At 39.9% G+C, this 13091-nt stretch overlaps 1 protein-coding gene across 5 annotated transcripts in view; it reads left to right on the plus strand.

The window, feature by feature from the left end:
- Positions 1 to 13091, plus strand: part of THSD4 (thrombospondin type 1 domain containing 4) — a 304090-nt gene that overhangs the window by 37831 nt on the left and 253168 nt on the right. The window contains exon 1 of one of the 5 annotated variants that reach the window (XM_051796398.1): positions 9565 to 10245. The exons of 3 other annotated variants lie outside the window; for them this stretch is intronic. The gene's annotated coding sequence lies outside the window, so the exon portion shown is untranslated. Of the gene's footprint in view, positions 1 to 9564; positions 10246 to 10327; positions 11546 to 13091 lie in introns of those variants that run through there. One more of the 5 variants, XM_051796400.1, reaches the window with a different exon arrangement.

The raw sequence follows: 13091 nt of genomic DNA on the forward strand, positions 1-13091 counted from the left end.
AGTGTGTTATGCTTGTTCTCTGCTCACTATCTTTGTACTATTTCAGAACTGTGTTCTTTCATTATATCCCTACCTCCTTTACTTCAAGGTAAAGAATTCTTAGCTTTTTAGACACTTCTCTTGTATAGAATTTCTTCCATCTCTCTTGCCTGTGTCATCTCCTTTCTCTGTATTTTTTATTATTTTACATTTTTTTAATCAGGGGGTCAGCAAAACTGAGCTATATTCAAGATTTCAGTACAATATGTGTTACATAAGGGCATGATGATGTCTGCTGGCAGAAATGACAGATAAGTTGGTGCATCAGTGACATGAATAGCCAACAAAAGTAATAGAAATATTTGTAACTCACTATGTGGTCACCTGTTATTGAATCAGCGTGGCTTAATTTTTTAATCAGAAACCACTGTCTGAGTCACTGTCTAAGTTGTTAGTAGCTCAATACAATGGTATAATGCCTAAGGGGCTCTTAATATTCTGTCATTCTGCTGTGCGTGTTCTTCCTGTCTTCTGTGGCAGGAGCAAGAACTGAAAATAGCCCAAATCTGCCTGAGTTTAGTTCTGTTTGTAGAACTGCCAGTTCACTCATACCAAGTTAAAGTACCAAGCTGTAGTTTGCCAACTCAAACTTCTTTCTGGTGTGAAGTTAGTAGTTACCTACTGGTTGATGTGATTTCCACCCGTTCAGTATCATCAGGGGTTCAAAATGAAACTTGATACTGCTGAAATTCATGAGATACCTGTAATTCTTGATGCTTTCTTTGCCATCACCAGGGAATTCCACTTCCAGGGTATGTAGTAGTAGACTAGGAGGAGAGACTGCCTTTCAAGGAGAAAAGTGCTGTAAAATGAGAATTTTTAGCCAAGTTAGAAATAAGAAGTCAGCTGGTGTGGGTTGTACCAGAGAGCCCTTCAAAGTGAGTACAGGTATTGTCATAGCTGTGCCCTGAATGTAACTTGTCAGGTTTTATTTAGGAGCAGGGCTAATCCCAGGTCTTGCTGATGATAAGTTTAATCTGAAACAACTCCATTGTAATTGAAGGAGCAACTTTTGATTCCCAGCTAACTCTTAGAAACACTTGGAGGTGTCACATGGTGCAGGATTTTTGTCTTTTCGCACTTCATGCAGCAGGTTCGTTCAGAACTCCAGCACATTTAATTACAGAAGGTGAACTATGTTGCTTCTAGTCGCTGATGAGTTTTATGATCTCAGTGCAAAACCTTTGCTTTTGCTGTAGAACAAACTGAGTAACTGTGCTAGGCAAACAAGCATTAAACAAAGGCTGAAAACAAAACAAAAATGATCAGAATCATCTCAAAGACTCAGGTTGGCCTCAGTGTGTGATTCTGTGCAGACAGTGACAACATAGAAGCTGGTTTTCTACATCATAGTCTCAGTTCTCTGTGATGTGACATCAGCTGTGTGATATTCAGCCTGTCCACAGTGGCTGTTGTGCTGAGAATGGAGCTGAAGTACCGGTCATATTTAGTAGTGATACTTTGGAATTTTTTTTTTTACTTTGAAACTCAGGTTTATTATCCACAGTGAAGTGCAGTCAGCGTAGACACCACTGTGGGCTTTGAGTTGTTCTGTTTGAGAAAAGGGAGGTTTGATGGTTAAGCACTTAAAAAACCAGGGAACTCCAAAGTCAACCATGGATAAGCAATTTTAGCTGTGTCCCCTGGAGTGTTGTGTTATCATAGCAGGCTTCAGGTTTAGGAGGCTGTTGTTTTTTGCAAGTAGGAAAAAAGTAAAAGCAGAAAACTTACTGTGTCAGACCAGCTTCTAAAAGAGTTTGGACCTTGATAGTATCACTTCTGCTGCTGTTGATAGGCAAAGTAGCTTTTAATTGTGAAATGCTTCCAGTGGTTGTAGTGCTGTCTGGAGAATTCTATGGCAAGTCTTGTTCCCTTGAGTAGGCACATATACAGTTGAGTTATTAGTTCTTTTGTTTTCAGAAAGCAGCTTTTCCTGGTATAAATGCAATTTGGAGGGCAACTTGGGTAACTGTAAAGGTAGCTCAGTTATGAATATTTGTGGTTTCAATGTGTGATCAATGGATATGGTTGCATTGCTAATGTATAGTAGGTGAAGTAAGAGTGTTTTGCATTTGAATAGCTTCTTTTTTATTCAGGATAGTACATTACACTAGATGATGTGTATTAGATTTTTAGGGAGAATGCATGGTTTAGTACTTCATTTAGAAGATTAATTAGAGGGATGCTAAGCAGATAAATGAGATTGATCGACAGAGTGATCTGATGGGCACTGACTTTGCCTCATATCTTACTCTGTATAAAGGGAGCAGAGCTGAAACCATGTGCTTCACTGTTACCTGATTACTTTTTTTGTTAATTTTTGTTCTTTGTGTCAGTTGACAATAACAGATTCAAACCCTGTAATTTAAAACAACTCAGTTATCTCCTCCTGGAATGTTCTGTCCCACCCATTTTTCTCCTGGGGACTTGTGAGTGTCATGTCACACATCAGCTTTGTTCGGCTTCTCCCTGCAGGGTTATGGCATTCCCAGAGATGGGTCAGTGTTCACGATTTTGGTTGCTGTTAAACAGTCAGCACTTGTCAACGCCATCCACAGACATCTGTTACATATTTTTGAAATGGTGGTACCAAGTTAAAAGTGGGGCTTCTCCACAGGAACTGTTCTTGCACTCGAAATATGCCAGTGCTGATACGATCTCATCGCGGTCCTTGTGAGAGCAAGTGGCCTCCTGGGCTGGTTGGGGGATATTTGTGGGAGTTGCTGGAATGTGGGCTTCTGTTTTCAGCATTCCCATTGGCCTGCTCTGGGCTGCTGATCAAGGCTGTTGGTGCCTTGCTTTATCTCTGAACTTGTTCCTTTATCTCTGAACAAGGTATGATAATTACAGGATGTTGGTCAACTTAAATTTCCTGAAGACAGTTGCATGCAAGGTGCTTTATGCTAAAAAACCAAAAAAAAAAAGTCATTGGTGTAAAAATATTGATTGTACATGAACAAACCCAGATTATGTAGTATGTGTCTCGTAGGTTTATTATTGTATTTCTTCAAATCACAGCTTAAGGTCTTACTTGTTGGCTATTTCACATCAGTCCTATGCTGCTGCTACTTGGCATCCCACTTCAGTATTTATTTTGGTCCTGGTTTTGGAATTTCCCTTCACAGGAAGATTCCATGCTCCTTATATGGAAAAATTTATTTAAAAAAAAATTACTTTTTTTCCATCGTTTCTGTAGATTCTTTTCTCAGTAAGTGCACGAGCCACTATCTGTTTTATTTAAAGCTCTGATCTAAGAGCCAGTAGAGGCAAGGAAAAGGTTATCAGTAACTTCAGTGTCTTTGGGATCAGGGCACTCCCATGTGATGTGCTCTTGTCATTGCCAAGCATGACCACTGGTTTCAGCCATGGATTTACAGTGTTTGCTTTGATAGCACAAGAGTTAGGAACTTGTTCTTTTAACAGGAGTTATATAGTTGGTTCCTGGAACTGGAGCCTTTGGAAAACTCTCTGGGTACCAAAAAAAGGATGTTTAAATTACAGGACTTGGTAGATAGAATTCAGCCCTTTGCAGAGGAGCTGCTTGTTCCTAACAAGCTTGATCCTTTATTCTCCTTCCTTGAGGACTGCTATAAACTCACAAGTTATATAGAACCATATGTGATTGAGTTTAGAGAGAAATACAGTTGTTCAGAAAACTGCCCTTCTTTAAACTGTATTTCTGTTGATTTCACTTTTCTTACTTGTGCTTTTTTTCCTAAACTCAAGTCATTAAAATACTACAATAAATAAAACAGTTCCCTTTTTGTTCTTCAAGGGGTAACTTGTGACAAGAGAACTTCCAACTTCTGAACTTTTTTTATCTTTGCCTGGGTTGTATTGATCTCTTCCTGTACTGGAATGAAGTTTAGCTGAGGAACCTGGTGGTGAGCAGGTCCGAATTTGCCTCTGGATGCAGGAGCAGGGCTGATGTGACACCTTGGGCCTTGCCTGGCCAAGAGGTGGGGCAGGGTCTGTCCTTTGTGGCTGCATGGCCTGGTGAGATAAGAGAACAGGAGAAGGCTGCCCAAAGTTTGCTGTGAGGCTGAGGATGCTGTCTGTAGTGCTCATAGGAGCAGTGTGGTTTCCTGCATGTTGCCCTCTACGTGAGTCATCATATCCAAGTGGGAATGTGTTTTCTTTGCCCTCCTTTTGGGAAAAGGATGGATAAAGAAGCCCTTTTTTAAAACCCTTCTCCACGAAACTTGCTTCTTGGTGAAAAACATCTGTTGTGCTTGGCCTTGCTGGATCAGCACTTGGATATCTGTGAGCATGGATACTGCTCCCCCAGGAGGGAAACGTCACTTGGATACTTGAATATCGGATGACTAAAATCTGCAATCCTGAATCGAGCGGATTCCCCTGACACTCTGTTTGGATTAGCTGGAGAGAAGTGCATGGAAGGACAAACTTATCTCTAAATGGCAAATTCAGCAAAACTATTGACACTAATCTGAGAGTAAATGTTGACTTGGAAGGTTTTCAGGTGTCCTGGATTTTTTTTCCACAGTAAAGATGACTGTTGTGGTCCTGACTCGGTAACATCAGACTATTAGTTAGTTGTATATTATACTTGCATTTTTGTTTGGTTATTTTTATCTAAAACATGTAGTTTCTACGAAAGTAAAAAGAAGAAATATTTTTGCTTATCAGATTGGCAGAGAGAAGCAAGAGCCTGTCCAATCCCACCCTGCATAATTGCAATAAAATGACATCCCATGACAGAAACTGCCCAAAAGGGTGATGAATTACATGGAATGGATGCAATTACTTAATCTGGCAGAAATGAAAACTCTGTCTCATTTTCTTGTAGTTCTGTGGAGCTGCATTCACTGGGGAAGTGAGTGTGGAATAGTGGGGAAACTTCCTTGCAGATTTTCAGGGTCTGTATGTGGAATTTAAGCACTTAACTAAACCAGCATAAGAATAAGGATTTAAAATTGTGGGTTAACCATTAACTGTTAGTATTGTTCAGCTTGGATGACCCAGGAAATACTGTTCATGTGTTGAAGGCAGGATGTCAGTTTTGATCTTTTTGTAGTGATAAGAAGCCATTAAAGATGTAATTTCTTACATTCCTTTACTTCTTCAGACATTGCTTGTGTCTGTTAATACATATTGCACACCAAAAAGACCGTCTCTTTTTTAATTTCTTTCTTTCTTTCCCCCCCCCCCCCCCCCAGTTCAGGGATTTGCTCACATTGAGGTGATTGGAGTACTTTTGTTGCTTCCCATAGGAGTGTTTACAGTTTTGCAGGATCAGGTTCAGATTTATTACTTAGGCACTGACAATGCTGCTGTAGTTCATCGGTTTTCTTAAAGCTGGGGCTTCTGCCTGTGTTTGTTGCTGGCCAAATTCATCACACCAGGACTGAATGCAGGGTCTTAGTTTCTGAGCATGTTTAAAATTTAAATAATAATAATGAACAGTTGTTTTGAACAAGACAAAAATCCCTATGCAGTTTTGAATCGTGAGGGCAAGAAAGGGCTAAAATGTCTTTGCTGCTTTCATACTGTTAAAATTGAACAGAAACTGTCACATTCTGAACTGACTTCTTTTGAACCACACTGTTTGTGATTTAACTGGGATTGTTTCTACTGCTTTGAAATGGAAGAGGGGGAGAAACTGTGTCCAAATGTATCTTGCTGGAACTTGAGGGTTAAGGAAGGTGAGGTTTGTTTCTGCTTTTTGTTTTGCTGTTTTCTTAAAGTTATGTTAGAAGGGCTTTTCAAAATTCCTGTTTATTCAGGCCATAGAGATATTATGTTTAACCAGGAAGCACAGTGTGAAGCAGTGCCCAAAGAGGGATTACATTCAAGTTGCATTCCTTTCAGCAAGTCTTCACCTATCTCCTACAGTGAGTACTCAAGTAGAAGATTACAAGTCCCTATATAAGACTTCAAGCACAACAGCAGTAGACTCATATTTAACAAAAACAAAACCAACATACAAAACTGGGTCACTTTTTCTCTTAAAGATCAATTGATCACCTTTGGCACTGGGACTGTTTAAAGCAGCAGCTGAAGTCCACAGTGTTGGAGCAGCTGCTCTTTGCCAGCATTTTGTAAAAGGCCGTTCTTGTTGTCTTGCAAATTCAAGAAGTCTCTCATTCACATCCTAAGTCCCCATTTTTCAGTCTGTAGACTGAATATTAGCAGGGATATTTTGCCTGGAGCATTAAGTGATGTCAGGTGAAGGTCACTGTGCTGTAATAACCTGCCCTCAGGCTCAAATAAGTTCAGGCTCCACTACCAAGAGGTGACCTTTGATTTCTTGTTACCCGATGCAATTCACTTTGCCATGTCCCAGCCATGATGGTGGCAGAGATTTCTGGACTGTAGATGACTTTGATAAACCAAATTAGATTTGGCTTTTATTGTGGTCAGAAAAGTGAAAGGTGAGAGTGGGCTTCCTTGTGACTTGCAGGGCTGCCAACTCTGAAACTGCCACTGCTAATTACAGTTTCTAAGCTGCATCTGATCAACAGAGATAGTGAGCGAAGATGCTTATGTATTGAAACATTTGTTATACATAGGCAGGAAATAATAGTTTAATCTGACATCATCAGAGATTTTAGCTACAGCCAAGAGGCTGTATGTGCTGTCAGCAGGTAGACCTGTGACATGGTAGTCACACTTTCCTGCTCTTGGGATCCTCCTAACCCAGGTTGAGCTGGGAGGTGCAGGGGTCCCACAAAACTAAATTTAATAATTTTGCTGTGTTGCAAGAATATTGTGGCAACCTTATTCTGAATAAAGTAGTGTATGGCTAAAGGGGGAGGCAGGATACAGTCACCTCTTTACTGTGCTGTGACTGACTGCACTGCTGGTTTCCACTGTTTTGTTAAAAGGGATTTCCATTAACCTACCTTTCTTTGTAAACCCATGCAGGAATTATAGAGAAGTATGACACTTCTTAGTGGTTTTTCTCTTCAACCAATCTGGTTTTTGCAGATGTGGGCGTGGGTACTTGTGTGCATCAGTTCCAGTGGATGACTTTTCAAGTAGAAAACTCGATTCAGTTCTTTCAAAGTCAGATTGTACAGTCATGTCTTATTCCTACTGTCAAGCAAACCTCTCTTAAAAGCAGCAGTGAATTTACTTTCAGGCTGAGAAAAACTCAAGACTAGAACCTGATCTGGCAAGGATGACTGGAAGTTGAAAAGGAGTCTTCCTGACTCCTCAGTTTAGTTTTTTTGCATAATTCTGTTATCAAGGATGACAAGGGCTGGTGGTGGTTCTGCAAGGTTCATATCTTTTATCTGTCAACCATAGACTCGTTCTTCACAGGCCACTGGATGGCATCTGCCAAACTATGCATTTCCTAATAGGGAGATTTTAATCTGCAGCAGATGAAATGTTTCAGCTTTGCTGCTCGGTGATTGATGGCCTGAGATTCCTTGAATGTATGATTATCTTGATGTTTTTGTGTCAAGGACTGATATCTCCTGTAGGAGTGTAACAGTTTATGCAGTTTACATTAAATGGACTGAAATACTGACTGTCATCTAGACCACCAGAGCACATGAGGCATAGCAGCAAGATTGGTAGGATGTCTAAAATCCCTTTCAAGCTGACAGGATAAGAATAAACAGCTTCCACGCCCCACCCTTAAAGGATCTTGCAGTTTGGTTTTAAAATGCAGGAGGCTGAAGGATTCACCACATGGAGTTATGATTCATACAAGCATTAGGGGATTTCTGAAACCTGAACCAAATAAGGACTTCAGGAAAATTACATTCAGTGGCATCAGTCTCAGGGTAGAACTGAGAATGTAAATTGTTTCTGAACATAGGGATTTGACATTTCTTCTGCTGTCACTAGTCATGGTGAATCTTAATTTCTCTTTCTTGAAAAGACAGTGATGGTGTTGTCATCCTTACTAATAAAACTGAGTACCAGCATTTTCCCTTTTATCCCCACTAATATTTTCTTCCCCCAGAGAAGAGATGCACCTCTGCAAATGTACCCCTTTAAGTGGTAAAGGTTTAGCAGCACAGTTGGCATCTGATGCTGCTATCTTGGTTGCCAGTTCAGTTTTGGAAGATTTGTAAGAATCTATATATATCAAACCCAGTGGATAAACATATTGAATGTCTGTGTTGTTGTGCTGATGCCCTCATCTAAATTTTATTGTGGGTGAAAGCTAAATAGAACTCCATGAAACAGTTCTTTGGGATGTTCTCTGAGTTATCCTGTATTTATTTGCATGCAGAACTTAATATTTGCAAAAGATGTTCAAGGCAAGTTACTGCCATTCTTCCAGAGATCCACTGATAGTTGATTTTTTCATGTTGGTTTTAAGTCCTCTGGCATTCTGTTTCAAAATTAATGAAAAAAATACTTAATTTCACAGTGCTCTTGAAAGACCTCTCACTAGACCTATTATTCATCATTATGTAGGAACATAAAAGAAAACAATAAATCTTCAAATTCCATTGTTGCATTTCCGTACCAGTATGTGGAAAGCCTCACATCAGAGAGGATTTTAATGAGAAATAAATTAGAGTCTCATCATTCTTGTAGTATTATTTAATAACAGAGTAATTTGAACAGTCTTTCATAACTAGTCCATTTCAAGATGTTTCAGGAGCCCAGACTCTGAACTCCACAATGTGAGATGCTTAAGCTACGTGATGAACTGGTTTTCTGTCTGTGACCTAGCAGTTGTTTTCTGATCTGCTTCTTAAAAATAAAGCACCCAAGTCTGCTATTAGGTATATGAATTTTCCCTCAGAGCGGATGTGAGCAGTTAATTTGTTATGTTTTGCTCAGCAAAGGCACATTCAGGATTTTTCTGAATGCTATAGTAGCTCAGCACTATTTGTTTCGGACATAATGTCACTTATTTTTTGGTGGTCCCTAAAATATATTCCCACAGGGGTACCTGAGAAGTTCCACATCCTTGCATCTGGCCACTAGCCAGTTGAAGCCTTATATTGCTCTCCTGTACTGCAACCATTTAGCAAGTCTTTAGTGTCCAAATTCTCCCAAGGATTCCGGACTTGCTGTTGATGAAATGTGTGAACCCTTCAGAAGATGGCACAGCTCTGCCCCTCCCTGCCAGGGGCAGTGCAGCACCTTCAGGTCATTGCCCAGCTCCTTCAGGACAGCTGGGTTGCACCAATACCTGAGCAGTTTAAGTAAAGCCCAATCCACATGAGAATTGCATGATGGAAAAAAGAAATCTCTTCTTTTTGCCAAAATAAAACAGTTTGCTCCCTGCAGGAGAGGACTGAAGGGAAGAGGACTTTCATCATATTACGAAAGCCCTGGTCACTTTTTTTTGGACATTTGTCAGGGCAAACTGTGCATCAGCAGACAGTTGTGGTGTTTTCCCTTCCAGCTATGGCAGTGTTGAAATGTATGTTAAAACACTTGTCCTTGAAAGCTTGTGTAGAGAAGGATTTGATGAGTTATTTTGGGATGTGTGCCCACAATAATCTCCATTAGAGAAGGTACAGGAGCCAGTGTCTGCAGAGCAGCACTGCACTGAATCACTGTGGGATTTGGATACCAAGACCTTCTTCCTTTGCTGTCAGAACTCAAGGAGAAACAGACACTTGTTTGTTTGTGGCCTGGCATGTCCATTTATGAAATGTATTTTGTTTGAAAGTAGATGGAGTAATAAATTGACACTAATTGCCTTGCTTTTACCTGTACTAACAAATAGGGTTGCTTTGTTTCCCTCTCCCCCAATCATTCTTCTGTGTCAAGGTCCCATTCAGGTCTTGAGGGAATGCCAACCTTCCTTTAGAATGCCTAACCCAAAGCAGAGAGCTACAAAACAGGCAGAGAAATCTCTGAAGTTCCCCAGAAATGATTTTTATCCCTTTTATAGTTCAGTACACAAAGAATAATGCTACAGAAGCCCTTGGAGTCACTGGAGCTGAAGTTTGAAATTGAATCCCAAGGATCTTAATGCTAATTTCAATAGATGCCTGTGTGGTATTTATAGACACATGTTCCAGTTAGTAGGGTTTGAGTTTAGAAAATGAAGCATCTCTGGCAACAGTGGATAGGAATAGCTACCCAGAGGAGAACTATTTAGTCAATCTTTGCAAGTCTTGTCTCTGGTAACTGGAAGATCAACAGTGATCTCTTCCAAGGACTGAGAAGGCTTCCATTAGAGGTTGGCTAACAAATTTGAAAAGTGGCTTGGTTTCACTTTTGGAGTGTCCTTTATCACTGGTCTGCTCTGGATAACGTGTGAGTATTCCCAGAAATCATTGTTATTTGGAGGTATTACTTATGCAGGGAGATGATTCCCACTGCTACTCCAAGGAAAATATTTTGTTTCTCAATAAGCAAGTGAAGATTTCAAGTCTCCATCACGTACTCTCCTCCCTGCTGTGTCCTGACACTGGCACCTCAGGGCAAGCAGAACAGAAGGAACTTTGTGGAAGCTGATATTTTGAGATTGCATCTGTTCAGGTGCTTGACGTGGACACCAATTTTTTTTTTTAATTTTTCTGTGAGGACTGTGGAGATTTAAGCATTCTGCTGTTTAATTTCTACCTTAGAAAATGGCAGCTATGAAGTCCAGGATTTTTGTATTGTTGAAAATGTTTCTGTGGGTTCACAGAGCACTTGCTGGCTCTTTATACTGTCCTGTTAGTTTGAATCAGCTCTAATTTAGAGAAAGGGCAGTTTCACATGAGTTTTTCTATTTGTGTTGGTGCTGTGCAGTAGGCTAATGACACACACATCTATTTACCAGTAAATGAAATATATCTTCCAAAGGGTGTGTTATCAACAGGATCACTTGATTTTCACCTATGGATGCTGTTGAATGTTGCCTAATACTCAGTCCAAAAAAATCATTCTCTGAAGCAGAGCCTCCTATATTTTGTTCCTTTTTTTTATTATGTGGAGGATATTGATGCTTAGGCAGGTATTTACAATGTTTATTGAACAGTGTGAAAATTAGTTCTCATGGTAAACAGCTTTAAAAAAATGAAAAAAAAAAAAAAGAGACTTGTGTTCTGCCAGACAGACATTCTGCTGAAACAGACAGCTGAAAAATAGTGTTTCCTCTTTGCAAAAGGAAGGTATCTCCTAACTTCACAATAATTATGTAATATACGTGATTTTTACATAATGAGAGGGGTGTCTCCCATCTGCATTACTAAGAAATAGCTGATTATACTGCTGAAATATGTTGTGTTTTACTTTCCTTGTACATGTGCCTTCAATTAGCTTTGCTGAAATATTTGTTTTCTCTGACCTTTCCAAACAGGGTGTGTTATAACTCCCTGAGTGAGGCTGGTGGGTCCTCAGTTTTCATGCAAAGGACAGTAGGTCCTCAGATCCATCATCTGCCTCTTGGTGTGAACTCCACTTAAATGCTGTTGGGAGCCTGAGCTTTGAAGACACAGACTAAGAAAGATTGAAAGTTGGAAGCTTTTCTTTGATTTCAGAGAGATATTTTGTGTCCTGCAAACAGCATCCATTTATCAAGTCGTGAAAGGAGCATAAGAAAAGCTCATTTTCTTTGACATACTTACAGGTAAAGAAATTAGTATGGCTAAAAGAGGCTCTCAGAAATTTCTGTTATTTCTAGTCGTTCTGAAATGCAGTTATATGCTTTGCTGTATCAATATTGTTGAGACTTTTACTAAATAAATAGACTTGCAGGCTGACATTTCATACATAATCCTTCTCTCAATGAAGTGTTTCCATCCAGGGCATTCGAGCTCCCAGTCACAGCAGACACTTTAGAATGCCTCACTCAGAAAACCTGAGTTTCCACCCATTGCAGTGGGTCTCAAAGCAGTGTATGAACCAAATCCAAAACACCACTCTAGCTACTTACACTTGGTAGAAAAGTACTTAAACCAGTACCTTGTTAAAAACAGATTTGTGCTGTTACTGGTCATTTTGTGGGCAACACTGGAGTTGTTTAATAGTAACAGAGTTCACACAGGTTTGTTTCTCTTGCTTGTCATAACAACGAAGGATCCACCTATATTTTGTGCTTATAGAGATGTCATGTATTTTCACCTGACTTTTTAGGCTGTTAAACATTCTTTTATTTGTATTTTTCCATACCAGTAATCAGATTAATGTTGATCAGGATTATGGAAAGGTTAAGAAAGATTGTTTAATGAAAAGGATCTTTAACATGTCATTTCTCCCTCCCTCTTACATGTGCAGTATCTTCTACATCCTTGGTTTGGGAGACTGTAGAAAAAATGTTCTTCACAAGGAAAAAAAATATGGAAATATATGGAATGTGCCTTGTTAGAAGAGGTCATGGTTTCCAATATGTAGAGCTGTGATAAGCAGCATTTTTCATGGCTTTCAAATGCTGAAACTGCTCAAAGTTTTCAATTCTCTGGGCTGGTTAAGTGTGGAACAGGCAGCTCTTAAAGGCTGTGCTGGTGTACAGTACTGGCTGAGTACTGGTGGGTCTGTGAGCAAAGGGGCTTTGCAGCCACATTTACATGACACATTAAGAATATCCCAGTTGAACACTGAGCGAGGTCTTCCATATGGGAACAGAGCTCCTCAGGCCCTCACACACTTGTCTTGTGTACAGTCTTCCCAGTTTGTTCTGCACTAGGGATACAGAACAGCTGTGGCAAGAGTTGGAATTCCTTAAATCAGTGAATGGTGACAAGCTGCTGGCAAGATTCCTGTAGGAGTCTCTTCTGAGAGAGGAGGGAAGGGAAAAAACCAACAACCCTGTGGCTTGGCTACCTTAGCTTTGGTAGTTGTGTGATGGGCTTCTTTTTATACACCTGCAGGTACATGAGTGCATATTTTGTGTCCATCCCCTGAGCAGTAAAAACTTTCATAAAATAGAATACTAAATACATACTGCAGCCACTTGGTCTATTAAAGGTGTTCTCTAGTTTCATTTTATTTGCCTACAGAGGCTTTTGAAGAGTTGAGGGATCTTCTCAATAAAATGTAGTATCTGGCTTTATAACTTTGTAGAAAATTGTGGAAAACATTACCCTGACTTTAGGCTGTCCTTAGAAAATAACACAGTAAAGTCAGGGAAAGATCAGTGACCTAATTAAGCTCTGCAGGTCTCTAATTTGGAGCTT

Source organism: Manacus candei, unplaced genomic scaffold, assembly GCF_025592945.1.
Source record: "Manacus candei isolate 608988 ecotype Guabito, Panama unplaced genomic scaffold, ASM2559294v1 h1tg000046l, whole genome shotgun sequence".
In the NCBI taxonomy this organism is placed as follows: Eukaryota; Metazoa; Chordata; class Aves; order Passeriformes; family Pipridae; genus Manacus; species Manacus candei.